Raw genomic sequence first — 23607 nt, 5'->3', positions numbered from 1 at the left:
AAGGATATTCCGAAATATGGCAGAGTTGAAAGATGGATGCATCCTAGACTGCACATCTAACTGAAAGTGAGATACAAAGGCATGAGCTGAACACCAAATTGCTGTTGCACGTTACTTATTAAAACAATGAGTAAAAAGTTCACACAAAAAAAAATTGGTTAAAAAACACAAAATGAAAAATCTAGCAAAGCTAGACTTTCCACTGTATGATACCTTAAACCTCTTGTATCATAGGAAACATGGGATATATGCAAGTTACCCTTTAAAGATATCAGGTGTTACAGCTAAATGGCAATTCTGAATGTCCATGACTTTTTCTTTTACTTTTAAGTCTATTTATGGACAATTTCAGGCCAATAAAGCCAAACCCTCTAACTGTGGACATGCATGTTTCTGCCTTCTTATGGCATCATCAGCACAGCATAAGAGGAATGTTTGACTTTTGGAAACACAGGGTTGTCATACCCAACTGATATCCATAAACATTAGGGTGTCTACAAAATATCCCAACTAACAAAGTAAAACCATGAGTAAAAAGGTCACACAGGAAAACCAGCTGGTTAAAAAAAGACAATAAGAAAAATCTAGCAAAGCTAGACTTTCCACTGTGTGATACCTTAAACCTCATGTATCAGAGGCAACATGGGACATTTGCAAATTACTCTTTAAGGATATCAAGTGTTTCAGCTAAAGGGCAATTTTGCATGCCCATGACTTTTTCTTTTACTTTTACGTCTATTTATGGACAATTGCATGCCAATAAAGCCACACCCTCTAGCTGTAGACATGCATGTTTCTACCTTCTTATGGCATCATCAGCAAAGCATAAGAGGAATGTTTGACTTTTGGAAACACAGGGTTGTCATACCCAACTGATATCCATAAACATTAGGGTGTCTATAAAAAGAAGTTATGTACCTACCATAACGTTCCATGTTAGTTGTCTTCATCTCGCCTTCCTTCTTGCTGTTTGGTCAGCTCCGACTCGGCCATCTTCTATAGCTCGAGAGCTATTTATTGGCTCGAGGTTACCCCTTATCCCAGAATGCCCAGCGTCAGCTACCCAAATCTCGTTTGTGATAGCGCACACTAGACATAAATAGAGTAACCAGTTACCTAAAAACTGGTTGTCCAATACACCTAAACAAGGAAAGAGTCATGAAATACCTGGCATGTGAAGTAATAAACGATACTCAGCCAGTGAAAACAAAAGGAACTCCTCTCAATCCTCTAGGAAGGGGGACGGAGGGAGGGGCGAAAGAAGGAAGGCAAGATGAAGACAACTAACATGGAATGTTATGGTAGGTACATAACTTCTTTATGTTAAGTTGTCCATCTCACCTTCGTTCTTGCTGTTTGGGACAGCGTCCCTAGCACCTAAAATTCCGGGTGGCTCATTGGAACAGACTCTTCAGAACAGTAGAACTAAAGGAAGCTCTGCTCCGGGAGACCACATCCACCTTGTAATGAGAAATAAAAGTATGAGGGTTTGCCCAAGTGGCAGCTGCACAGATTGAGTCTATGGGCAACCTAGACTGAAAGGTTACAGAGGTGGCTAATGCTCTAGTAGAATGACCTTTTGGTTTAACTGGTAGCTCTTTATTTCATAACTGATAAATAAAGGCAATAGCATCAGATAACCATTTGGATAAGGTCACCTTAGAAACTGGAAGACTTGGTTTGTTGAAAGCATAAGAAAGAAATAACTGGTCTGACTTTCTTAGTTCCTTAGTTCTATGGAGATAAAAAAGCAATTGTCTGTGCACATCCAGTTGGTGGAGCTTGTATTCTGCCTTGTTGCTGTGACTGGGAAAGATAACTGGGAGATCTATGGATTGATTTAAATTGTTCTCTGAGCCGACCTTAGGAATAAAGGATGGATTGGTCCTCAGAGAAACTCAGTGCTTGTGAAACACCAGGAAAGGAGGGCGAACACACAGTGCTTAAAGTTCTGAGACATGCCTAGCTGAAGTGATAGCAACCAGAAAAAGTGTCTTCCAAGAAATAAATTTTAAGGAACATGATGCTGCCGGTTCAAAGGGAGGCAAAATTAAGGAAGCTAAAACTAAATTGAGATCCCAAGAAGGAGGATCTCTAACTGGGGGTCTAAGAAGAGATGTTCCTCTCATAAAGGCCTTGCAGAGCTTATGAGACATTATGCTAGAATTAAACATACCGATATGAAAATTAGAAATGGCAGCTAGCTGTACTCTAATGATAGCGGAAGCCGCACCAGACTGAAAAGGTTGTGCTAGAAATTCAAGAATTTCATGGACTGGAGCTGAGAAAGGATCCAAATTTCTAGATTCTGCCCAGTAAAAAAAAACGCTTCCATTTACTAGCATACGTTTTCCTCGTAGTACACTTATGTGAGGAAACAATAATATCATGGACTGCTGGGGAGATACTGGAAAGCCTGGCTAAGGTTGGAAGTGGAGTAACCAAGCTGTAAGCTGGAGAGTTTGAAGGGATTGGTGCAACCCACCTGATTGATGAATCAGAAGCTCTGGAACCGGGTCCAGAATCCACGGTTGATCCAGAAGGTGGAGGTGCAGGAACGGGAACCATATCTGTCGAGGCCCATATGGGACAATGAGGATCATTTTGCAACCCAATGATTTTGCTTTCTGCATGAGTCTTGGTATTAGGGGAAAAGGGGGAAAATCGTAAAGGAGTCCCTGAGGTCATGGATTAGAGAATCTCTGGGTATATGACCTGGAAGAAGAAGAAGGGAGAAGTAGCTGCTGCATTTGTTGTTGAGAGGAGTAGCAAATAGATCGCAGCAAGGTTGTCCCCATTTGCGGAAGATAAGATCCGCAACTTCCTGATTCAGAGACCACTCGTGAGGCATGAGGATAGCTCTGCTGAGCCTGTCCGCTATGATGTTGGATTTCCCAGGGACGTGCGTTGCTATCAGAAAATATTGGGAGGAAATCTCCCATTGCCACAGTCTGAGTGCTTCTCGACACAAGGGGTAAGACCTGGTCCCGCCCTGTTTGTTGATGTACCACACCACTGACATGTTGTCCGTTTGGACTGCAATGGTCCCGGAAGGAAGACAGTCTTGAAGGGCTTGCAATGCTAGAAGCACTGCTCTCATTTCTAAGACATTGATATGCAGATGGTACTCGCGAGGTTGCCAAGTGCCTTGGACTGTCCTGCCTAAGATAATGCCCCCCCCCACCCTATCAGGGAAGCATCCGTGGTCACTGTGGCTACCGGAGGGGGTTGTATGAAAGGTCTGCCCTGAATCACTAGTGGGGAGACCATCCACCAAGAAAGGTGCCTTTTGCATGTTTCTGTGATCAGGATCATGTGAAACATGGGTAGCTCCTGGAAAGACCACTGCGTGAAAAGAAGCCACTGAAGGATTCTCATGTGGAAACGCACTAATGAGACAAGAAGAATGGCAGCTGCCATGGAGCCTAGATCTTGGAGGAGATATCTGACTTGAACCCTTTTGCTCTGCATTAAAATTAACACTTGTTAACGAATAGTGGAAACTCTTTCCTGTGGTAATCTTGCAAACATTTCTTTTGTGTTTAATTCTGCTCCTATGTATGTGACAGACTGACAGGGCAACAAGGCAGATTTTTTGAAATTTACTGTAATGCCTAGTTGAGTGCATAATGCGATTGTATAATCCCGTGCCTCTAAGAGTTGATGTCTGGTGGTAGCAGTCAGGAGCCAGTCGTCTAGATAGGGAAACACCTGGAATCCTTGACGCCTCAGGTGAGCCATGACTACTGCCATACACTTGGTGAACACCCTGGGGGCTGAGGTGAGACCAAAGGGCAGAGCTCTGAACTGGTAATGACTAGCCCCAACCCGGAAGCGAATAAATCTCCTTCAGTGTCTGTCCATCTTGATATGGTAGTACACGTCCTGAAGATCTATCGAGCACATCCAATTGTCCTGACCCAGAAAAAAGGGAAAATGGACTGCAGTGTCACCATCCGAAACTTTTCTTTTTGTACAGATTTGTTCAATCTGCTGAGATCCAGTACTGGTCTCCAGTCCCCTGTCTTTTTTGGTACTAAAAAGAATCTTGAGTAAGTTCCGGATCCTAGTTGGTCTGCGGGGACTTCTTGAATGGCTCTTTTTTCTAGCAATCTTGAAACTTCTGTGACTGCTTGATCCCTTAGATTGGGTGGGACATCTGGGATGGACTTTTTTGATTCTACGGGGGATTGATGGAAGGGAATTTTGTAACCTCTGGATATAATGGATAGTACCCATCTGTCTCTTGTTATATTTTGCCAGGCTTTTGGGTAAAGCGAAAGTCTTCCCCCGACTGCCTTCAGAGGTGAGCAGTCAGGCAACCCTTCAGGGATGCTGGAAGGGCTTGGCAGAGGAGGTTTCTCTGTCACCCTGGTTTTGCGGTCCCCCCCTGTCATTAGGGTGGCGTCTGTTATTGTTGTTTCCCCCTCTGCCCCTGGGGGAAAAATCACCACGTGTGTCAAGCAAGGGTCCCTGGGATTTTTGGAACCACATCTTTCTGCTCTTCTGACCCTTGGGATAAGGTCTGGAATGGGTGGAAAAACGGACTCCCATGGCAGAGACAGTTTTGCCTTCCTGCTCACACCTGGTCAACGTGTCTTTCACCTGAGGCCCAAAGAGAAAGGAGCCATCAAAGGGAGTATTGGTGAAGGATGCTCGAAAGGGTTCGGCAAAATGACACAGCTGCATCCAAGCATGTCTCCTGAGAGCCACACCTGTCCCTGTGGCTCTGCTCGCTCCATCGGCTGCATAGGAAATCAGTCTCATGGAGGAGTTGACTATGAAATTAAGAGTCACAAGCTGAGAAGCTAATTTGGCTGGTACTCCCTCAGCTGTAGGATCTTGAAGGGCATCTCCCAAGCTCTTTCAGGAAATCCCTTTGAAGACATGTAAAATGGCATAGATAGTTCAAGGATCTCATTGAAAAGGTCGCTGAAGCAAACATTCGCTTTCCATATCTGTCCATCGTCCGAGACTCTTTGTTTGGAGGATGAACAGATGAGGTTTCTGCTAACTCTTTCTTGGTGGCTGCTGCTACCACCATGGCATCAATGGGCACACCTTTGGAGAGGAATTGTTTGCCCTGGGGGGATGTAATACATCTGTCTGGTCTCCTCTGAGTAGGTTCCACAGAATCTGGAACTGACCAAGCCTTTCAAGCCACTACAGACATGAGTGGATTGAAAGGAGGAGATACCCAGGAGGTGGAAGGTCGGGAACCGAATGCGTCCAGATAGACAGACTCGTCCTCGGTAGGGGCTAGGGAAGTCCAGTCCCCCCTCTGTCTAAGCATTTCAAAGATGTCTGAAAAGCAAACATCTTCAAAGGGGGACCTTGGGGACCCTTCCGATTTATCAAAGTCTGTATCTGAGGTGACACACTCAGGGGAGTCTATGTGCTTCCTATTGCACTTCTTCTTCTGGGCAGGCTCTTCCGAGTGATAGGGGAGGCTTCAGAAGAAGAGGGATCACCCAATGGGGTGTCCTGGGGCATAAGTTCCCTACGCTTGGGGTCTGAAGGAGGAGTAGAGGTTGGAACAGACACCATGGGGGGCAGAGCCGATGGAGCTGGCAGTAGAGCCGTTTCAGGGGACAGCACACTCCGCATGACCTCGAAGTCATCCCGACCTCTGGGCAGAGAAAGCTCCGGCTCCGAAGAGACAGGAGTCCTTCTCCGCATTGAGGGTGACTGCTCCGAGGCTGATGTTGGAGCCGAGCTCACCTGCGCCTAAGCTCCGAGGGGGAGAACGGGGTCAGAAAAGGGTCCGATGCCACTCACCCCTTCGGAGCCGACAAGAGAGCCCCGGCGCCCAGATCCCTCGATAGAAGGCACAATCGAGGTAATCGGAGCCGACGTCGGAACCGAAGGAGAGATGATGATCAGCGCCGACAGTTCTACTACCTGCAGATCCATGGTCTCCGGCTCCGAGCTAAATGTAGTCGGAGGAGGAACGGAAATAGAGCCGGTTGGAGCCAATACCTGCTGAGGTGGGTTGGACAGCAATTTTGCCAGTGCCTGTGACTTAAGCAACCTACTTACTACTCTCTCCACATCATGATCCGACAATCTAGAGGATCAAAAGGAGTGGGAAGAATGATGGCTACGTTCACTCTGTAACAAGGGTGACTGAGGTGCCGAGTGGATGGGCTCCAAGGACGAAGACCTCAGTCTCTTATGGCTCTGAGACGGCTCCGAAATAGCAGATGGAACTGACGGAGGAGTTGCTTTGTCAGTGCCAGCTGGCACCGACATACTTGGTTGGTCAAGTAAAGGAGTCGGCTCCGAAGGTGGAGCTGACGGCTTGACAGACTTAAGGGATTTCACTGGCTGAGTACTTTTAGCCGGAGAATCCTGAGGCTTCAATAATCCCCGAAGGATTAATTTGTTTTTGCGTTCGTGCAGGACCCTTGGACTAAAAGCGCGACATATAAAACAGGAGTCCTGCAGGTGAACAGCGCCCAAACAATATACACAACTAGTGTACCCATCTGCCAGAGACATTTTCTGACAGCATGACTCACACTTTTTGAAGCCAGATACCTTGGTATCTTTAGACATTTCCCGAACAACAACAAACTAAAGAACCACAATAACAATAAGAAAATGTTATACTACTAAACTAAGAAACAAACAGTCTTTTTTTTTTTTTTTTTTTTTTTACAGTTAAGGAACAGAAAGGAGAGCCTCTAATTTAAACGGCTGTCCTAAGGGGTGGTGGGGAGAACTCTCTAAATTAAACGAGTTCAGGGGAAACAGAAGGCCTGCGAGTTATGGAGCGACGGCCAACAAAGCTACAAGACACAAGAAAGCGATAAGGGATAAAGTACTATATATCTAGACAAAAACTTGATAAATTTTTAAGAATAAACAACAATTATAATTATAGAAAAAAACTACACTAAGCCTGAGCCAGTAACAAAGCAACCCCGCAGCTGAAGCGGCAAACGAGATCTGAGTAGCTGACGCTGGACATTCTGGGATAAGGGGTAGCCTCGAGTCAGTAAACAGCTCTCGAGCTATAGAAGATGGCCGAGTCGGAGCCGAGGATTGGCTCCGAACCCAAACAGCAAGAACGAAGGCGAGATGGACAACTTAACATCATATGTTACTTATAGGAAATCATTTAGCAAAGGCTGTAGAAGCTGGCATTCCTCTTGTAGAATGCTGTTTATGCTTTGATTGTAGAGGAATGGCTAGTGAATGGCAGACAAAGGAAATAATTTAACCATCCTGAGAGCGCTACTTTAGAAAATGACTGCACCAGCTTTTTCTTGGAGAAGGAAACTTTCAGAACGATTTTCTGAAAGTCTTGGTACAATGGAGGTAAAATCTGAGTTGCCTGTACACATCTAATGTTTGTAGCATACGTTCTCTTTTACTGAAACAATTGGAAAATTACACTGGAAAATCAATTTGCTGGTTTAAATTAGACTCAAAAGCCACTTTTGGAAGAAAAGAAAGGATTTGTTATTAACAACACTCCATCTTTATGAAAGACCAGAAAGAGTACTTTACATGAGAGTGCCTGAAGTTCTGATACTTGTTTGGCAGAAGTAATGGTAACCAAAAATAAGAAACTTCATATGTGTGGATGCTGCAAGGTTAAAGGGTTTCTGAGTTAAAGACTGTAGCAAAATGGTGATATGCTAGGGAAGAAATGGGGGTCTTGATAAAAAGATACCTTTTAGAAAAGCCTTGGAGATTTTGAGGGAAGCAACAGCAGCACTGTCGAACCCTATCAGGAAGATTGAAATGGCTGCCAGTTGTACTTTAATTGTTGAATAACATGACCCAGCCATGAAAAGTTCCGAAAGAAATTGTAAAACTTTTGGAAGTGGTGCTGAGAAGGAATCTAGCCCATTAGATGACTCCCAGATGGAAGAGCACTTCTATTTGCTCTTATCTTTTTCACAAAATTCCTTTGTAAGAAGATATAATTCATACTACTGGGGAAGAAAGCCTGGCACCTCTGGCAATTGTTAGAATTAGAAAAAACATGTGGTTAGTTTTAGGGTCTGTAGGTCTAAGTAGAGGCATCCCAGAGGGATGTGTGAGGAGATCTGGAAATGGACCCAGCACCCATGGTGGGTGAACTAGGTGAGGCCAAAGAAAGAGGAAACATACCTGTTGCAGCCAGAAGAGGGCAATGAGGATTACTCTGGTCTTGCACTCCACTACTTTCTGAATAAACTTGGTGATAAGGCGGGGTGGCATAGAGAAGACCTGGGGACCATGAATGGACTACAGCATCTCTCTGTGACAGACCCTGTGTACGGATGAGGCAAAGTAACTTCTGCATTTGTTGTTTAGGTAAGAAGTGAAACAGATCACAGTAAAGTTGGCCCGACAACTGAAAATCTCTGTTGCCGCTGTTTTGTTGAGAGATCACCTGAGAGGCAGTAGTATCGTTCTGCTCAACTTGTCCACCAAGATGTTGGATGTTCCAGGGATATGCACTGCTACAAGAAAGTGGTTTGAAGACGTCACTCACTGTCAGATTCTCATGGCTTCTCAGCAAAGAGGGTACGATCGGGTTCCACTTTGCTGATGTACCAACCCACATATTGTCTGAATGCATGGCAATCACATGCTTGGGTTGATGGCCTTGAAATGCCTGCAACATAAGGAGGATAGCTCTTAGCTCCAAGGCATTGATGGGAAGGTTGGCCTCTAATGGGGTCCATGTTCTTTGGAATGTTCTCCTTTCAAAATGCCCCCAAACTCAAATCCAAGAAGGGATGTGTCTGTTGTCATTGTGGCTTTGGATACCGGAGGACAAAAGAGTATGCTGAGAGTGAGTGACTGAGTCGGACAAAACCCACCACTGAATATGGTTCTTGCAGACCTGTGTGAGACATACTCTGTAGTAAAGGAGATGAATTCTCTGAGCCCTCTGTACAGCTAATGTCCATTGCAGAACTATGTGATATTTGGCTAAAGGAACCATTACAATGGAGAAAGCCATTAGACCTAGGAGGCATAACATAAGTCGAGCCTGGCGGTTGGGATGACCTAAGAGCAACTGATGTACAGTGTCTATTTGGTAGCCCATGAATTCTATGGATTGGGTAGGTTACAATTTGCATTTTTTCGCATTTATAGAGATGCACAAGTAGGCCAATAGTCATAGCAGGAATGACTGATGTGCTAAAAGTGGATACCCAGACACAGCAGTTAGAAGCCAGATACAGGAATACTTGGATCCCTTGAAGCCTGAGAAAGGCGGTTACCGCAACCATTATCTTGGTGAACACTCAGGGAGGCCATGACGAGACCAAACAGCAGCTTTCTGAAGTGAAAGAGATTGCCTCCCAGCCAGAAACAGAGGAACCTTATGGACTGCTGCTAGAACTTTATGTGATAGTAGGCATCCTGGATACAGCACATCCAATTGTCCTGAGTAGATGTAGAAGGGTACTGTATTGTGACCAGTCAGAATTTTGTCTATTTAATAATTTGACTCAAATTACTGAGATCCAAAACTAGTCTTAGGTCTCCTGTCTTTTTTGGTATTAAAAAGAATCTGGAGTCTACTCAAGATTCTAACTAGTCTATTGGACCGGCTGGATGACTCTTTTTACTAGCAACTTTTGAACTTCTGTTGCTGTAGATTCCAACTGTATGAGTGGAGTGTTGGCAATCTTTTGTTTTATTCTTGGGGTTTCCAAAATATGTACTGTATAACCTCTGGTAATGATCCTTGGCACTCACTGTGACATCCCCACGCTGGGCCAGTAATCAAGGACCTAGAATTCTCACCACTGGCACTGGACAGGGGTGTGTACTTGGAATACAAATGGATACAGCTCAGTACTTCCAGATGCAGACCTCTCTGCATCAAGCATGACTTTCCTTAAGAGCACACACAGGGAACACACTCAGTCTAGGATCTGGACTTCTCTATTTGTCTCCCTCCAAGTTCCCAGTACGACTCCCCACTTATACAGCTGTAGAGTTACATCCTCAGCAGAGTCTCCAAGCCAAGACTTCCAGCACCTTCTCTGTAAGCCCAGTGTTTGGTGTTCCTCCTCCAAGTAGCTGACACACAAACGCTGTGAGATTTGATTTTTCACAGCCACAAAGACCCACACATACCTAGAAAAGGATGGTACAGATTTATCTGCTGTATCCCCTTCTGTCCAGAGTATAAGGTAGCTATCAACGCCACCAGACACTCCACAATCAGCTACTCTAAGGCCTTTAACAAAAGGTGTCCAATTATACTGTGTAAAATTAATACCAATACAAATAACAGTAGTTGACCAAGACAGCTAGGCCTTCTTGAGTGGCCCACACAGTGTCACCAAATAAATATGAGCACTCCAAAGGTTAAATACTTTCTACAAGGACCAACCACAATAAAAGTTTTAAATGTGTTTAATAATAAATAATAGGAGAGCATGAAATACTGAATATATATGTACAGTAAACCACAGTGTTCAAATCACAGGGAATATTGAAAATAACACTGACGGACAGAATTACACAAATAAAGAAAAACAATCTCTAAACTAAGCTTCACTATATTCCTGACTGAATCTATGAGAATTACTATTTCCTCATAAATTACTTGATAGGGCAATGTACAATGAAATACATGAGCAGTCTTTCTAGTCAGGTTCTCCAAAACAGGACACTCAATACTCAGAGATTAATCCTTGTAAAATATAATATCCAAGATGGCTTGCAGAATGACCTCATCTGGTCACCTGACTCTAGGTTCACACAGAATCCCCCTTTGAAGCTGAGACAGGAATTTAGCATAGACAGCTACAATACACATCTATATGTTTATGGCAGTGCCTGGGGCTTCCCCTCTTTTTACTGAGCTAATGAACAAAGGCTTTTTCCAGACCCACCATCTCAAGCCCTATTCACCACTGTGGGGTGACATTTTAAAGGTTTAACAACTCATTTACATTTTCCTTATTTTTCTTAAAGTAAGCTAGCTGATTAACCTCTGCTGTCCCATCATTCTCTATTAAAACATACACATTTAATTCAGTTACAATAATACATGCACATTTCTTTTCATTTCAGCAGGGTGCTCTGTCGATACGTTTTAACACAAGTAAACCTCAGAAATACATTTTCAGCTCAAGAACCTGTAAAAATCAGTTTGATATACAAATGACATATAATTATTTACAAAGCTCCAGCTAGCTGTGCTGGCATAAGTCATACACTCACCTCCTTACTTCTGGCATGGCTGGCAGTACCTCCTATTTTCACACTTCTCCCCCCTTTGAAGACTCAAGCTAGTTTTTCAAGTGACACTTGAGAAATGTGGCTTGAGAGAAATAAGCCTATCTGGGAATATGTTACCCCATTCCCTGTTTTGACAGCCCACCTGTGTCAGCATTGGTGACCCCACTACAGTGTTGTACTGTCATCTCATATGTCTGCAATCCTAAGCTCCACCCTAATAACTTAGCATTTTGTTGGCTGGCTCTGTGTAGCCATGTGAAGGGATTGTGATCTGTAACTACAGTGAATTTCCTTTATTAAAGATAAGGCTGAAGTTTCTGCAGTTCCCATACTATGGCCAGTCATTCCATTTCTACAGCTACATAACATTCTTCCCTAGGTTGGAGCGAATGGCTGAGATATACCACTGGGTGATCTTCTCTCTCTGAGTAAACCTGGCTAAGTACAGCCCCCACCCCATGGTCTGAAGCATAAACCTGCATAACAACTCTTTGCTGTAATCTGGACTGGCTAAAACAGGGGTTCCTACAAAAGCTCCTTTAAGCTTCTTGAATATCTGCTTACATGCTGAGGTCCACACTACCTTATCTGGCCTGTTTTTCCTTGTCAGGTCTGTGAGGGGAGCAACTATTTTACTATAACAGAGAACAGACTTTCTACAGTACCCCACTGTCCCTAGGAATGCCCTGACCTGCTTTTTAGTAGCAGGGGAAGGCCATGCCTGAATGGCTTCCATTTTGGCAGGTTCCAGCCTAATTTTAACATTCCCCACCCTATGTCCCAGGTAGGAGACCTCTGCCATACCCACCTGACACTTACTAGGCTTAATGGTTAACCCTGCTCTTTGCAGTTTGCCCAGCACCTCCATGACAAGCTGAAGGTGTTCTTGTGCTCTTGCCAGGAATGGCTGTAAAAGGCAATATCATCCAGGTAAACAGTTAGGATATGCTCTAGCATCCTCTACAAAGTTGCTGGAGCACTGTTCATCCCAAAAGGGCATCTTTGTGAACTCATACAAGCTGAAAGAAGTCACAAAGGCTGACCTCTCTCTAGCATTGGGAGTCAAGGGCACCTGCCAGTAGCCCTTGGTCAGATCAACAGTGGGGAGATACTTACCCCACCCAGCTTCTCTAAGGCTTCATCTGTCCCAAGCATGGGGTAAGCATCTGCCTCTGTGTGACTACTTAGCCTTCTGTAGTCCACAAAGAACTTGGTGCTGCCATCCTTCTTTGGTACAAGCACCACTGGGGAGGCTCAGGAACTGCTGGACTCCTGGATTACTCCCAGTTCCAACATCTCCTGTATCTCCTCCCTCAGAGTCTGTCTGACTCGTTCGGGCCCCTGTAAGGGGCCTGCTTGATACGTCTTTGGGGCTCAGTATCCACATGGTGTTGCATTAGGTGGGTGCACCTTGGTTTCTCAATGAACATGTCCCAAAACTCTTGTAACACTGCTCAGATTTCTAAAACCTGAGTAGGGCATAGCCGCTGGGACATTGCTACCCCTTCCACTGAGGTGTCAGTCCAAGCCTCACTGAAGAGATCAATCACCAGACCTCCCCTCAGACTCCTCCTGCCATCCTCTGCAAATACTCAGCACAAGGGCCTCCCTTATCACAGTAAGGCTTCATCATGTTAATATGGTACAGTTTGTGCCTCTGCCTGCTCCCTAGCAGTTCTACCATGTAATTAACATCACTGACTTTCCTTACCACTTTGAAGGGTCACTCCCAAGCTGCCTGCAGCGTATTGTGTCTGACAGGAATGAGCACCATCACATGCTGTCCCACAGCATACTCTCTGGCTCAAGCATTCCTGTTATACCAGACCCTTTTCTGCTGTTGGGCTCCTTCCAGGTTCTCCTGGGCCAAGCTCATGAGCCTCCTAAGCCTTGTCCTGAGATTTAAGACATATGCCACAACAGACTCCTTGTGGAATTCACACTCACTGTCCCACTCATCACAAATCAAATCTAAAGGCCTCCTCACCTTATGCCAATACAGGAACTCAAAGGGTGAAAAACCTGTGGATTCCTGGGGCACCTCCCTGTATGCAAATAACAGATGGGGCTAATATTTGCCCCCCTCTCTCTTAAACTGGCCTGCAAATGCCCATAGCATGGTCTTTAGTGTAGAGTTTAACCTCTCCACAAGACCATTAGTCTGGGGGTGGTAGGGGGTGGTCTTTAGGTGTTTCACCCCACAGTGCTCCCACAGACAAGCCAGCAAGTCTCACATGAAATCGGTACCTCTGTCAGTCAGTATTTCTCATGGGAACCCTATCCTGCTGAAAATCTCTAGCAAAACATTTGCCACCTTCTCGGTCTCGATGGAGGACAGAGCTACTGCCTCAGGGTATCTAGTAGCATAACCTACTACCACTAGGATATACTTCTTCCTTGTGGAACTTGGGGTACAGACAGGCCCCACAATATCCATAGCTACCCTCTGAAATGGCTCCTCAATCACAGGCAAAGGCATCAAAGGAGTTTTGACCTTGTCTCCTGCTTTGCCTACTTTTTGCCACTGCGCACAGGTCCTGCAGTGCCCTGTTACATCCCTGGCAATCCCAGGCCAATAAAAGTTCTGCATAATACTTCTTTTGGTATGCTTTAAGCCCATATGACCTGCAAAAGGTATGTCATGGACTATGGCTAGAAGTGCCAGACGGTATGCTCTGGGCACTACTAACTGCTGTATTACCTCACCTTCTAGCCCTCCCTCAGGGATCCACTCTCTATACAGTAACCCTTTGTTCCAATACACAGACTCCCCTTTTCCTTGTGAATCAGGCGCCTCCCTAGCTACCTCCCTCAAGCCTTGTATGTAGGCTCTGAAAGTTGAGCCTCTCTCAACTCTGTCATTGTGACCTTTCCCAGTTCTCTTTCAATCGGAAGTCTGGTATCTGCTGACAGTGGTGCCTGTCACCCTAGGTACTACCACTCGCCTCTGCCCCTGCAGTCACCCTGTCCAAGGGAACATCAGTACCTACCAGCAGCCATGGCTCATCTTCATGCTCACTGCTACACGATAGATCCCTCCCTGAATCAGCCACATCACCAGTCCTGGCTTAAGGAATGCGGTCTGTCTGGGTTACCCCCAGGCTACCAGACCCACATGCCTGTCTCCAAGTCTGACTGGGTGTCACTGCTTGCACACAAGGTACTGCATTATCAAAACCATTCCCTATCAAGACATCTGCAAGGATCTCCTCAAACATACATACTTGCTTGCTTCCTTTTCCACCCTCCCAGTCAAGGTGAACCCTAGCCAAAGGCATCTCGAATGGATCCCTCCTAAAGCTCTGAGTGGAGTGGACTGCCTAAGCAAGTACTGCTCCTTTTAACCACTGCAGGCTTCACAATGGTTATATCAGAGGTTGTCTCTCTCTTGGCAGTGGCTTGTTTTCCACCCTCCAAGATAGGATACAAACTCTGGTAGTAGCTTAGCACTCCTGTTGTCTCCAGACAACTTACCACTGGCATTCTGTTATTCCTACTTGCTGACTACCCCACATTTTATTCCCCACCTTGCCTTCATGGACATCTGTATGCTACACTGGCATTCTGTTATTCCCACTTGCTGACTCCCTCACCTTTTGTTCCCCACCTTGCCTCCGTGGACATCTATACTCTACATGGCCCCACTGGTTAAATTTAAAAGATTTAACCCTTGATCCTGGCCATGTACCTGAACTAGTGACCTCCCCTATAACTGGCTGACTGTGGGGGCGGTTTAGGCTGCCCTCCATGGGTTCCCTTATATCCATGAGCAGCACTGGGTACCCCATTCCAGTGCAGCGATGCCTTGCCTGCTAAGTAGAGATCCTTTTTCCCCAGCACATCTGCACAGCTGCATTCCCTGTCTGCCAACCAGATGTTCATGTCCTCAGGCAACGTGCTGAGTTGTTGTTCCCTCACCAAAAGTTCTGCCAGCCCTTGAGACACGGTGACCTGACATGCACTCACCCACCTATGAAAATAAGTGCTTAACAAAGCAATATAATCACACACACTTTCATTTGCCTTGTGTCTATGCTCACAAAACTTTTTCTGTAAGCTTTAGGAGTTAACTTAAAACATTCCAATAAACATTTTTTTAACTGTGTCATAGTGTAAGCAATCAGTATCAGACAATTTAGAAACCGCAGTTACAGCTTCACCACGGAGTAAGGGGGTGAGGAACTGTACCCGGGGCTTCAGCCAATATTACATTGTTTGCATACTCTTTCAAATGTATGAATAAAATTATCATCTTCTTGATACTGAGAAAGAAGCTTACTGCCCTTTACTGCATTTGGGGTACCGTTATTCCCTTCCCCATTACCTTCATGACCCTGGCGAAGAGTCAGCATTTCCTTTTGATGTTGCCTCTGCCTCTTATTTTCTTCAGCTTCCAAACGTCTCAGTCTGTCATTTTCTTTAGCCTTCAAAAGCTGCAGTTTCTCATTTTTTCAGCCTTCAAATGCCACAGTCTCTCTGATCATTCTAGTTCCAAACGTTTGGCTTCCAGTTCATGGCTCTTTAACTCCAGACTGATTTTTAAGTCCTCTGAGGAAAAGTTGAACTGCCTTGTTTCTGAGAGCTGTAATTCTCCAATGTCAAACCGGTGGTCTTCCCGGTTGCTGGTCTGTGCTATAGCTGTGATTAAGGCTGCAATCATTTCCTCTTTAGTCAGGTTGGCATGCACCAGTCCTCTGGCTTGGCACATCTCAGCCACCTGGTTCCTTGTCAGCTTGTCATAATCCTCTGTTGGCATCATTACCTGCTCTCTCCCTGAATAACTAAGCTAACAAAAAGTAAATAAATAAAACTATTGTGAGATGAAACACTGAATGTCTACTTCCTGGCTGCTTAACAGCACACTTTTTTTCAGTGACAACTGCATACAAGCCACAGGAGTTCAATTAATATCCCAACACTGCTCACCAATATGTAACTACCCCCCCCCCGGGCCAGTAATCAAGGAGCCTGAATCCTCACCATTGACACTGGAGAGGGAAGTGCACATGGAATACAAATGGATGTACTCAGTATTTCCAGATGTAGACCTCTCTGCATCAAGCACGATTTCCCTTAAGAGCAAATAGGGAAATACTCAGTCCAGGCCAGGGTCTGGATCTCTCCGTCTCCCTCCAGTACAATAAGACTCCCCACTGGTACAGCTGTACGGTCAGGTCCTCAGCCAAGTGCGCAAGACAAGAACTTCAGCACCCTCTCTATAAGCCCAGTGCTTGTTAACCCTGCTACAAATAGATGACACACACACACACACACACACACACACACACACACACACACACACACACACACACACACACACACGCACACAAACACACACACATACCTGGGAAAGCCTGGCACAGATTTACCTGCTGTGTCCCCTTCTGCCCAGAGTACAAGGTAGTTATAACCGCTACCAGACACTCCACAATCAGCTACTCTATGGCACTTAGAGGATGTGCAATTACATTGTGTAATATTAATACTAATACAAATGGTAGTAGTTGACCAAGACAGCTAGGCCTTCTGGAGTGGTCCACACAGTGTCACAAAGTAAATATAAGCACTCTCAAAGGTTAAATACATTCTACACGGACCAGCCACAATCAAGGTTATAAATATATTTAATAATAAATAATAAGAGAGTATGAAAATATGAATGTATATTTACAGTAAACCACAGAGTTCAAATCACAGGGAATACTGAAAATAACACTGATGGACAAACTCGTACAACTAAAGAAAAACAATCTCTAAACTAAGGTTCGCAATATTCCTGACTGAATCTAGGAGAATTGCTATTCCCTAATAACTTACTTGATAGAGCAAGGCACAATGAAATATGTGAGCAGTCTTTCTAGTCAGGTACCCCAAAACAGAATACTCAATACTCAGAGATACTCCATATAAAATATAATATCAAAGACAGCTTGCAGAATTACCTCATCTGGTCACATGACTCTCTGTTCTCACAGTATCCCCCTTTAAAGCTGAGACAGGAATTTAGCACAGATGGCTATAATACACATCTATATATTTATGGCAGTGCCTGGGGCTTCCCCTTTTTACTGAGATAATGAACAAAGGCTTCTTCCAGTCCCACCATTTCTGGCCCTATTCAGCACTATGGTGTTCCATTTTAATGGTTTAACAGCAAATTTACATTTTCCTTAAAGTAAGCTAGCTAGCTGGTTAACCTCTGATGTCTCAGTATTCTCTATTAAAACATATACATTTAATTCAGTTGCAGTAATACATGTCCATTTCTTTTCATTCCAGCAGGGTGCACTGCTGATATATTTTAACACAAGTAAACCTCATAAATACATTTTCAGCACAAGCATCTGTAGAAATCAGTTTGATATGCAAATGACATACAATTATTTACAAAATTCCAGATAGCTATGCTGGCACAAGTCATACATCCACTGCCCTACATCTCCTAACATGGTTGGCAGCACCTCATACTGTCACACTCACATATCATGAGTAATGCTTTGCCAGGCTCGTGGGTATAAGGAGAAGCATCGTTTGACTGCTTCTAAGGTGCAGCAGTCAGACAAGCATTCAGGGACACTGGTAAGTTTTCTCTGTGAATGGTCCATGGAAACTATATTTTTGCAGACTATCTCTGCCTATGGGCCGATAGCCAATGGAAGTGCCTTAGCCCCTACTCTAAGGGGCCTATCCCCAGAAGAGTCCTGGTGAAAAACTTGAGATTTTTTGAACCACATTTTTCTTATGCCTCTAGGGATTGAAAAACAGATTCCCATGGCAGACAAGGTCTTAGCATCCATTCACTTCTGGTATCCATGTCCTTGACCTTTGGTCCAAACATGGTGGAAGCATCATATGGGGTGCTTATGAAGGATGTTTTAAAGCTTTCTGCAAAGTTGCAGAGTTGCATCCAGGCATGACTATGGGTCATAATGTCTGTACTGGCTACTCAGGCTACATCACCTTTAGCATTAGAAAGCATTCTCATGGCTACATTTGAAGATGACTATCCACACTTTTTTTTTTTATATCTGCTGGTACGTTACCCACCACAGAATGTAAAAGTTTCTTTATCAAATCCCTCTGGAAACATGTCAAGTAAGCCTTGCAGTTCAAAACATAAAGAGAGAATGTGGCCGATGTATATGTCCATTTCCCCAATACGTCCAATGCCCTAGACTCACTGTTAGGGTGATGGACAGGGGAAATCTCCTCTGACCGTTCCTTTTTCAGTTACTGCTGCTACCACCATGGCATCTATAGGGGACACATGGCTCAAAATTCCTTTCTTTAGGGACAACTACATTTCTGTCTGGCTTGTTTGGGATGGACTCTGCCACATCAGAATCTTTCCAGACTTTTTGAGTGATAAGGTTAACTAAGGCATCCGTAGGGGATTACCACCAGGACATTTAAGGGCCAGAAGCTTTGAGAAACACTAATTCATCAGAAGAAGGAGCTTTGGTGGACCAACCCCCCCCCCCCGCTGTTTCATAAATGCGAGAATGTCTCTGAAGATGACATCTTGGGGGGGGGGCCTTAGGGAGCCTCCTCCCTCATCTAAGTCAGTGTTTTTGGTGACAGACTCAGGAGTCGAGTCAGTATGCTTCCTTTTACAATTTCTCTTCCACGGAATGTTCCTTGGGACTCCTGAGGGAGACACATTGGAACTGGATGTGGGGACTTGACTGCCAAACAGTCTCAAAGCTTAAGGGATCCGTCTGCCCCTGTCTACCAGAATATGAAGAGCAGGGTACAGTCTTCAAAGGGAGTCTGGAACAATTTGAATTCTGGCTCTGCACCATTCCCCACAGCCTCAAAAGCTGACTCAGCCATTGTTACCGAAGAAGAACCGGCCAAATTACTTAAGTCAGAAGCTCTCTCAAATCCAATAGTTGAAGGCCCCAAGCAGTACCTCGAAACCAAGCTGCCAAATGCCAAAACCTCAAGTGGCAGTGATGACTCCAAAAATTTCAGGGCTGAATGGAACTGCAACACTGACGTTCTGGCTCTGGGACTCTGCTTGACCCAAAAGCATCGGAGTGAATGGGGGAAGATGTTGAAGCCAAAGTCTCCTGGGTTGTCACCTCCAAAAATGGTTACATTTAAAGACTGGATCCGATATACAAGACTCCTGGAATGGAGATGATGTAGGATGCTGAGAAGACTGAGCAGGCAGGGTGGAAGGGACTGACTGTGGATCTTTCCTCAGGGACGAAGTTAGGTGGACTGCCAGCTGAACAGGTGTCCTCAAACGTCTCCTCATCATTCGGTCAACTTCTAAATCCATGAGATTCCTAGTAGTTAGGCCAGATCTCGAGGATGAGGCTATCAATCAATGCAGGTTTTGAAGGCACTTTCTGTAATATGGAAGAATAAAGCCTGGGACTTATTGGTGCTAGAGTAAATCATGACTTTGGAGACAGAGACTGAATCCCAGCAAAACTCAGACTGACCATCTGGAAATTTTTGGTGCTGGATTCCTCAACACCTATGGGATCGGGATACTTTTCTTCGTTTTCTCTGGGTGGTCAAAGGGTCTCTTGTCTTTTGATTTCTCTTTTAATTTCTCCCCTTTTCTCTCTCTCTCTCTCTCTTTGGATCTCTACTTTTATTTATCCCTCTTTTTTTTTTTGGCAGAAAGAGAAGATGTGGATACTTTCAGGTCCAAAGATATTTTCGACCTTAGCTGTAGGGGGAGAAGGCCTTTCAAAATCAACTTTTCTCTATGTCCTTGAAGGGCTCTGGTGCTGAACGCAGCACAGGTAGAGCATGAAACCTGTAAATGAGAAGGCCACAAACAGTACACACATTGTCAGTGTGGGTCTTGGGGAGGAATTTTATGCCCACAGGAATAAAACCTGTTGACATCAGAGTTTTGTACTTCAAATATATATAGCTTTATTTATCTAAGAAGAAAATGTTATCAATAAACTAGAATGCTAAGCTTAACTATAGGAAAACACACACACACACACACACACACACACACACACACACACACACACACACACACACACACACACTGTGGAAAACTATGACAAAACACTATATGGAGCATACTAATCTTGTACTGAACTATCAAAATATCTTAACGATGGAGCTCTTAAAGGAGACAGAAGAAAAGCATTCACTTATCCTGAATAATGATGGCGCTCTCGGTCCACATGTCTGGTTTATACAGGCATATGAAATCTGGGGTAGTTCAGACAGGAGAGAGGAATTGTGGTTGGGGGAGGAGTCAGAATTCTCAGATCTAAAGTTTTGTTATAAATCACTGAGGTTGAATCTGTCCGGATCCGATAACCCACATGTTGAATCAGATGAAAAAAGACAACAGTGAATGCACTTGTTTACCAAACATAAGCTTTCACATGACAGCAATAAATTCCTCTGAGAGTCCATGTTTATTGAGGTATTTACAGAGATATGAAAACATATGCTTAATTGTATAGTTAGCAGTACAAATAACACTGATTATCCCTCAACATGTGCAAGGAAATATTAATGACAGTTTTCTTCAGTTTTCTTCAACATCATCTAAGGTTTCACCTGTTGCCATGAAACAGTTTGTAAATCGCATGTATTAGATACATAAGGAAGTATTGCTTATTTTCATAATTACTAGCAGACAAATAACAATATCTCTAGTATAGTGTAATATAAATGGACTTTGACAGCAAACTTTCCTGTCTCCCACGTTGGCATTTCACATCATACCCCTCAGCAGCATGTTGGTCTGCCTGTTATGAAAACAAGTACATAAATAAGAAAACATAAAAACATGAATAATTAAGTGGCAAGCAGTGATTAACTTCCTCTCTTGTAGGACATCCTAGATTAACAATTTTGTTAATTATTCCTTGCTCTTTATAAAAGTACCTAGCAATTTAGTTATAGAAACAGGACCCAGAAAGGGTCTGGATGCCATAAGGTGTCATGGGTGTTAACTGGATATATACAAAAAAGATGCTGCAGGCTTGACTAAGATATGCGCCTACACTTATTAGTTTTAATATGCCACCCCCAAAATAGGATTTTATAAAGCTTCCCTATAATTCCCTTCTGTTTTAATGTCATTGCCTTTACCTTATAAACCAAAAAAATCCACTTAGGTCACTGATCTTTGGATATCTCAGCAATACTTAAGTTCTTCAAAAATTATAATCATTTGATGCGCCATACTGTCCTGCAACGTTGTCCCAAACCATAAGGTTACCCCTAGTACAACCAGCTGAATTCAACAGAGTAAGGAAGGGCAAATATCTATATTTTTTTTAGGTATTAAGTCCAAAGATTCCCCAGGAAATGGAGAATCACAATGGGATTAAATTATCCAACCAAAATGACTACCTGTGTTCTGACTATTGCACTCAACAAAGTACAGGTAAGCAGTGAGTTATTTTTAGATGTGCGCATTCTGCCGAGTTTCAGATTTTAATAAAGCAAAAAAACTTCTAAGATGAAAGAGAGAACACAACTTCCCAGAATACATAACATTACCAATCAATATATCATAAAGCATTTTTAAATCAGTAGCCCTGGCAAACAGCTCAATATCTGGAAGTGGCAGGCCACTCTGATCTGTAAGTAATAACAGCATTCCTACTATATTCTACTCAGTTCTATTCTATTGTGTCTTTCTCTGCCTAGATGAAACTCAGGACCATTTTTTTTTTAATTTTGCAAACCACTCAAAATTGGGTAGATAGGTTATGCTCTGGACTGCAGATATAATCTAGAGTAAAATAAACCAAATAACTACCTGAATTTGACATGGCATATCTATACAGAATTCATTCCATCTCAGAACTGCTTCTTTAGCCTTCCTTAAAATATCTGCATATGTTTCTTGTACAGCTTGATATTGCTGAGCTCACTAATTTAATACACAGATAATTCATTGGAAGGTTCTTCAATAAAAAGGGGAAAGTGAATGTCAGGTTAGAACCAGGGTCATTATTCTTTTTACAGCTTTTGTTTTTGCTGCATTAATTTTATATATGGAATGGGCACAGCTAACAGCTTGACAGTGTAAAAAATGTCTCTTAGTGATTTGGTCGAGTTGACTGTCACCAAATATGGCCATAGGTATATACCAGAGATAAGATGGTTGAAGATCCAACCTACACCAGGGACCCATGCTAACGGTTACAGGAGTCTATATGCTCCTATAGGACAGTGGGTGCCCGCCATAAAGCCCAGTAGCCCTGTGTCAATAAACTACCGGACAGCCAGTAGTCTAGCTGCCCAGCCTAAGTTACATGGGATAGCTCTGTTGAGCAAACCCTGGAAGTAAAACCAGTCAACCTGCCAAACATGAACTAAGGATTTTTATACTCAATACAGGTTCACTGACAGGGCAGAGCTTGGAAGCAGATGACATGATGGTAAGGAGGAGGCCGGACATCCTATGTGTGCAGGAGTCAAAATGGAAGGATGACGCAGCAAATCCATTTGGCTTGGGATCCAAAGTCTATAACTCAGGGGAATGACAAGACTAGAAATGGTGTAATTATTGTAAGGGAGAGGCTTCAGAGGACAGCGAGGAATGCTATCACAATTAGTGACAGACTCATGGCTATCAGACTCCAGAGTAAGGATAGGATAGGGCAGTATTCATAATCTTAATCTATGCCCCACAGCATGGTTGTGACAGTGAAGAAAAGAGAGCATTCAGGCAGCAGCAGTAGGTCCTACTAGATAAAGCAGAACAACAAGAGTTGGTGTTGATAACTGGGGACCTGAATGCACGTAACAAGACAGATGGAACAGGATATGAGGACTGCCCAAGTCCATATAGATGGGGTAACAAGAATACAAAAAGAGGCCATTCTAGACTTCTGTCTTGCAAATGGCTTGAAGGTGGCCAACATATGGTTAGCAAGACAGACAGTCTGCTTCACTATTTTGCCATTTCACGCTTTACTGTTCAACAAAGATGCATTTGACAACCTGCGTCTGTGACAGCGTAATAGGGAACCAAGAAACTCCATCAGGTTGCAAGGCAAAGACAGAAAGATGAGGATAGACAGACATCAGATAGACCCCATAAGGTATGCCAACAACAACCTGCTTACCAGTCCACAGGACATTAAAGGCAGATGGAAAGTGTACTTCCACCAGCCTCTGAATAAAGAAAACCACACAGAAGCTATACTGCCCCAGAAACTGCCTATGATGAATGAAGAACAGGAGCTCACTCTAGAAGAAGTAAGAATAGCACTAAGGAAAATTAAGTCAGGAAAGGCAGCAGTCTCAAATTAGACATGGCAGATATGATCAAGATGTTGGATGAGTTGGGACCAGACAACATCCCGGGCTGTGCTCTACATGGGTTAAAACACAAATTAGCATCACCATTGGGCATGCTTTTCAATCACAGCCTAGGTACTGGCTTCG

The 23607-nt window shown here is 43.9% G+C and overlaps 1 protein-coding gene across 2 annotated transcripts in view; it reads right to left on the bottom strand.

Moving 5' to 3' along the window:
- The window catches only part of PIAS1 (protein inhibitor of activated STAT 1), a 1566363-nt gene that overhangs the window by 799264 nt on the left and 743492 nt on the right, over window positions 1–23607 (bottom strand). The window lies entirely within an intron of this gene.

This window comes from Protopterus annectens, chromosome 7.part0 (assembly GCF_019279795.1).
Source record: "Protopterus annectens isolate FY-2018-M chromosome 7.part0, PAN1.0, whole genome shotgun sequence".
NCBI lineage: Eukaryota > Metazoa > Chordata > Ceratodontiformes > Protopteridae > Protopterus > Protopterus annectens.
Note: the sequence above shows the minus strand (reverse complement) of the source record. Positions and strands in the feature narration are given on the sequence as shown.